Source organism: Egretta garzetta, unplaced genomic scaffold (genome assembly GCF_000687185.1).
Source record: "Egretta garzetta isolate BGI_Z169 unplaced genomic scaffold, ASM68718v1 scaffold270, whole genome shotgun sequence".
Lineage (NCBI taxonomy): Eukaryota > Metazoa > Chordata > Aves > Pelecaniformes > Ardeidae > Egretta > Egretta garzetta.
Window position 1 is genome coordinate 1,930,778 of NW_009258274.1, and position 6,359 is coordinate 1,937,136.

Here is a 6,359-nt window from a genome sequence, read left to right on the forward strand (position 1 = left end):
CTGCATCTCTTGCGTGGGGCAGAAGGTATGGCTCCGTCAGCGTGTGAAACTGCAGAGGCCATCGGGCACTGCCTGGATCTCCAGGCCCAGGATTTTGGAGAGTCGATTAAAAAGGATAGCGAGGTGGATGCCTGAGAGTGCTCCCGAGTGTGAGCTTGCTTGTTTTGGAAACGCTGAATGCCAGAGCCTGTGTTCCTATAGCTGGATGCCTGGGTGTATTGGATTAGCAATGACCTATCTGTATGTCTTCCCCCATCCTCCCCGTGCCCCATCCTAAAACCAGCTCCCTTGGGGCACTGCGGAAGATGAGGAGCAGCACGAGAGGGTGTAGAAGTGGTTGGGGTAGGGGAATTGCCAGGCCTGGTGTCTCTTCCCTTTTTATTTGAAACTGATTCCCCATAAGAAAAAAGTTTTTTCTTGGAATCCCAAGGAATTCCCAAAATATAGCAGTAGGTCTTTTTCAACTGAGATGAGAACGAAACTGTAAGTCCTGGAGGTATCTGTGTGTTATAATCTCATTTCTTTTGTTTCATTCTGTACAAGTGGAAAGTTAGCTTTGTGCTGACAGATTAAACATGGGATTGGTTATATTCTTCCATTGCTCTGATTTTTGGCTTCTCTGAGATCATGTTTTGCAGATTGTTTCTCTTGGTTTTCAAAACAGCTGTAGGCAAGAGTGATGGAAGTGCAACATAATTTTTTTTTTTTTAATGGCTTGTTAGGCTGGTCCAATTCTTCTGAGTCACAAGTTGGCAGTGAAACCCTCCTGTGTTGCCTGCAGACATGACAGTTTAAACCTGAGGTCAACAGAGAGAGTAAAGTATGTCCTAGTCCCGCAGAGGATAATGTACCTGGGATTATTTCCCTGGGGCTAGAAGGAGCTCGGGACTACTATTTCAAAGGCTTCTTTGAGCTGATGTAGGTTTGCACTGTTGGCAATGTTTTGAAATTCATAGACAAACTACTAAGTAACTACTACATGGAAAAGTTTGAAGTTATGTCATTAGGATGTATGCACTTGAAGGTAGGTCTGCATGTCTAGCCACACATAAAAGGTGTATAACATAGTGTGTTTACTGGGACAGGAGCATAATTTACGTTATGCATATTATTTTCTAAGTGTGTGACCTTGACCCTCTGTGCAGCCACAGCCGAGTTATGTCCACCATGTGTAGTATGTTTGTCCCCTACATGAAGTTCATTTTGCGTGCACAGTTTGGGCATCCCATTTCAAGTGGACCTTGTAGGTGATTACTGGAAAAAGCAAACCTGTGGTTCAGAAGACAAAAATGGTCTGGCTAGATTCCTCTAATACACTTTGTTACAGTAAAACAAGATAAAATGGCTAAGAGTATTACTATAAGCGGGGAGAGTCAAGCAGGGAACTGTTGCAACGCTGTAAGAGAACAATGGCTTCAGCTATCTTTGATGAGCCCCCAGTAAATACGAGCTCGCCTGTCACGTGCAAACTTGGAACATATATGCCGATGGCTGGTTATTGGTATGTGCTCGTGCTTCTTCATACATGGCTGAACTTCCCCTGCAAAGAGTGCGTTGTTTCTCTTATGCTTGTGCTCTTATGCCAGTGAGACTGGGAAGGCATTTTCTGCAACTTGTCTCATTCATTGAAAACCAAAACAGGGAAAGGAGCCAATTTTCAGCCTTCAACTCTCACGACAAAGGCCTTCCCTAAAGACAGATTGTTTTGAAATAGCCTGACTTGTCAAATTAAGATTTGGCATGATAATAGCGATTTTTACATATTTACAGGGGAAGGCAGCGAGAGGGCTTTCTACTGATACTTTTTTAGAAAGCATCTTCTACATAACCATAGGAACCACAGTACAAACATGGAGCGTTTCCCCCAGATTCACATCTTAGCTGCCTCGGATGTAAGACTCTTGTTCAGGTCCCCTCTTTGGGGCTGAGCCTACCTGGTGGTTACGCTAGTAAGGGCATCCAGTGAAACGAGTCTTAGTGCAGTTTGCATGGGCTTCTGGCCTTGAAGAATACAGTGGGAAGGCTTTCATACAGGCTGCTGAACTCCACCCTGCCCTGAACTTTCAGGTATCTTCAGTGTGATTGTTTTGTCCTGGATCCTTTTAGATGACTTCACCTTATCTGATGTGAACAAGCAAGTGAGTCTCTGAACCGACTGTGAAGGCAGCTTCAGGGGACAAGTCTAGGTGGGAAACCTATGTTAGCAGATGAATCCTGCCCCTCCTAATCCATCCTGGTTGGCTTCACCACCTCAGAGGCTGAAGACGGTTTAGGCTAAGAACAAGCTAGCCTTTCAGCGTGAGCTTGGGGGAAGCAGCCTGTGGTGCATTCAGGTCCTGCTCAGGCTTGCTGTAGCAGGGGCAAATCCATGGTCTGACTGTGGCTGTGAGCATGGCTGCCTGACTGAGGTGGATTTGGGCTCTCTTGGCCAAAGCCGGCAGGGTTCAGCTCTCAGCAGTCATCCCAGAGCCACCTCTTCATCTGCCAACAATTCCGATTGACTACCCGTGTGCTGACAGGGCATGTCTGTGCCTCGTGTTAAGGAATTGCTTACCCAGAGGATGGTTAACTGGGCTTTCATGGGAAGGGGATGCCTGGCTTAAAAAGAAATTTGAAATGGACCAATTGTTCCCAAGGCCTCAGCAGCAGGATACACACTGCAAGAGGAAGAAAAAAAGAATATCCAAAGCCAGATGCATGCCCCTGCTTTTTTCACCTTCAGACTGAAATTAGGTTTTTAGAGTGTAATCAATAGGGAAATGAGTGATAGGAGGGGGTTTGGACTGTCCCTTTGTATTCTTTGCTTCTGAGATCTTGGTGTAACCTGTGGAAGCTTTGCGTCTCTGTATGGAGACCCGTACACTTCATAGTCAAGGCACTAGACGTCCTTAACTGTTTTCCTACTCTGGACAAAATTCTGCAGGGGCTATTTAGCAGAGAATAAAAGCTACCAATGAAAATTGATTAACTGATCCTGAACATCCCTGAAGCAGAGGCACAGGGCTTTGTAATGCTTTGATATCTCCACCTACCTGAGGGCCCACATAGGGTAGAGGCTGTGGTGGTGGAGTGCTCATTTCTTCCTTCCAAAGTGTTTCTATTCCTAGGTGTCTCTTGTAAAGATGGAGAAAGGTATTTTTCCACTTCTATAATGTGTAAAACCTGGTTTTGTAAATAAACTGTTAAGTGGCTTGGAGAGAACAAAGCAACCAACAGCTAGAGGAGAAAGGGAGAAAAATGGACTTAGCCATAGACTATCACTGGGAGCAATGTTCAGAGCGGATTCCTTTGCTGCTTCAGATAAAGGATAAAGGTGTTATCCGGGAGCATGTCTAGGTGTAGATTTTGTCTAAGTGTAGTTTGCTAGCGTATTACCAAATGCAAGTATTAACAGGAAGGTGACCTAGAATGCCGTGGAAATGGAAAAGAAAGAATTAGAGCAAAGAGCAAATAAAGGGAAAAAAAAAAAAAAGAATTAAAAGGAAAGCATGGAAGCCAGAAGAAAAGTAATAGCAATGGGTGAAATTTGTAGGAAGGAAAATAGAAGATTAAAGAGACTAGGTAGGAAGAAGCTTCTAGTGGTATTGCTCATCCAATTGTACTTGTCTTTTTACATTCAGTCTTAAAGATTACGGAGTGTTTTCCTTGAGGCATTTATGGTTTTTTATAGCTTGTTCTGCCACAGGAAGCAGCGTGCCGTTATCTGCACGCTCAGTGCTTGTCATACTATGAGACTAATATTTGCTTCAGACCTCTGGCAGTGTGAATATAAATAAACTACTTCTACCTGCTTATATCACACAGCTAAGCTTGAATTGATCTTCATAAAAACAAACCAAAAAAACCCACCCAACAAACAAAACTTGAGATTCAGATGTGCATTTTCATACACTGGCAGTTCTAATTAAGTTCAAGGGTAGCCATGATCTTGTGCTAATAAATATTCCACTGCCTATAGCAACGTGTTACTACTTCTCATAAGAAGGGTGGCAAATTCTTCAGTGAATTCATTTGGTTTTCATTCAAGATGCATCTCAAAAGAAATGTGTGCAGCTATTACTTCAGATTTTACTGGATGGATTTTCTGAGGAGAGGGGCAAAATAGAATCTTTCTGTGTGAACTCCAGACTGAATTTATTATACTTTAGGAATGGGTTTAATCCTGCCATCTTGGATGGAAAACTGCACATAGGATTTTAATTTTTTTTTTTTTTTTAAACCCTGATTTGCTTAACCAGAGGTTCTCATAGCTCCAAGTGTTCCAACAATAATTCCTATAGATTAAACTGACACGTGCTGGTGGAGGGTAAAACTGAGAGGAGACTCTCCAGCTGCTATTGTACTTGGCAGTCATTCATCATAAATAATTCTGCCGGTCTTTTTGCTTACAGACATCTGACAGATGCTTCTTGCAATCTCTAAATAGTTGCATTGCCAAATAGACTACCAGGTTTTAAAACTGTTATTAGGGTCGTATTATTCCCACAGTCTGGGAATGCTGTGGTGTTTTTAATTTTCTTGAGTTGCTGTGTCTAATGGCATCAGCACTGTGCCCTATGTACTTCATAGAGAGGTCTATATAGTGAAGGTTGTGCCCACTGAAATCAAGGGAATTTATTTTTCTAGGGAACTAAACTGTTTCTTCTCAGACTTAAAATCTAGCGTTTGATCATGTGTGCTGCTGAGAACCAGTACATCTTGTTGGCTTCCTTCCCTCCTTTGGAATTGAGAATGCTCGGTGTAGTAAGGACACAGCAGCTGGTGAAATTAGCTTCCCAACTTGCCTACGTTTCCACAGCAGACTGCAGGGACAGTGCTCTTCAGTAATATAATTAGCACCCAGTGGGGAGTATGTGGTATTGCAAGATATTAGGGATTTTTATGAAAGGTTATTCCTTCACTGCATTCTGCAAGAAAGTGTTGGTAAAGCAGGTATTTAGAAATACTTTGGCATAAAATTCAAGCTTTATGCATTAGAAGCGGTATGATGGAGAACTGACAAACTCACTGGGCCCTTCCCTCTGAAAGAATGGTAGGCCACCTTGACAGGTGAAAAGATACAACTTAGGTCATCTGAATATCGCAATGCTCTTTCAATGAAAAAGAATTCCACAGAAAGAAGATAATTCTTGCCTAAATTTTAATTTACTCAAATTAAATGGAAGTTCCAGTGAAAAAGTAGTTTCCGTGGTACCTTTTTTTTGACCAACCTCACTCTACCTATTTAGAGTTGCTCTACATAAAATATAGTAACGTACCTTTACAATTACATCTTCTCATGTCTTAATGGGATACTCATTAAAAGCAATAGACTAAATTAGCAAGGTTGATCTGGTCTGTCATCCTTTGTGTTAGAATAGAATAGAATATTTCAGTTGGATGGGACTTACAACGATCACCTACTCCAACTGCCTGACCCCTTCAGGGATGATCAAAAAGTTAAAGCAAATTGTAAGGACCCTGCCCAACTGCCTCTTAAACACTGACAGGCATGGGGCATCAACCACCTCTCTAGGAAGCCTGTTCCAGTGTTTGACCACCCTCTCGGTAAAGAAATGCTTCCTCATTTCCTCGTGTCCAGTCTAAACCTCTCGGTAAAGAAATTTTTCATAATGTGAAGTCTAAACTTTCCCTGATGCAGCTTTGTTCTCCTGCTGTGGATGTGGGTACCGTTGTGTTGATGTAAGACAGGTCAATTCCTGGAAGCAGTTTTGAAGAGAAGGAGGAAAAGCTTATGTCCCTGTGACTCATCTCTTTTACTTTTTGCATTAAAACCAGCATCAGTCCTTGATTTAATTATAACTGGTCTAACCAAACCCTATTTTGCTGTGATTTGGGAAAGAGGTTTGTCTACCTACCAGGCAGATGTAAAAACTTAGCAATGTAAGAATTGGTTTTGTGTACTGTGAACCTGTCCCAAGATTCTGCATCAGTAAAACTTATTCCACATATCACTTATACTGGGTGGTGTAAAATGGCTGAAAATCACCATTGTACTTTTTGAGTTGGTTGTGGAGCAGTACCCTAAATAACTGAGTAAATCTCTTGTTGGATCTAATGGTAAAATTCCCATGTGGGAGGCAAATTTTTTTCTTCTCTAAATTTTATGGTATAACTGGCATCTCTCCCATGACTTCAGGGCAATTATTCTATAGCTACACCAGTGCAAATCATCTTGGCGTTATGAGAGGCGTTTTGAGACAGCTGCCAAGTGCTGTTATTAAAGCAAAAATTGGAAAAAAGCTTAAAGCTGTGGTATTGGGCACTGAAACCCACATTCAGGCTGCAGAGTAAATGTGCCCCATAGTTCGCTGTGAAGTCTGGTTCTCCAGCCTGATATCTAGACCGAGAGACGCAGC

At 42.3% G+C, this 6,359-nt stretch overlaps 1 long non-coding RNA gene across 1 annotated transcript in view; it reads left to right on the plus strand.

Annotated features, from left to right (window-relative positions):
* The window catches only part of LOC118451915, a 9,905-nt gene that overhangs the window by 2,139 nt on the left and 1,407 nt on the right, over positions 1–6,359 (plus strand). Inside the window, exon 2 of the long non-coding RNA XR_004841504.1 lies at positions 359–363. This is a non-coding gene — a long non-coding RNA (uncharacterized LOC118451915). The remainder of the gene's footprint in view (positions 1–358; positions 364–6,359) is intronic.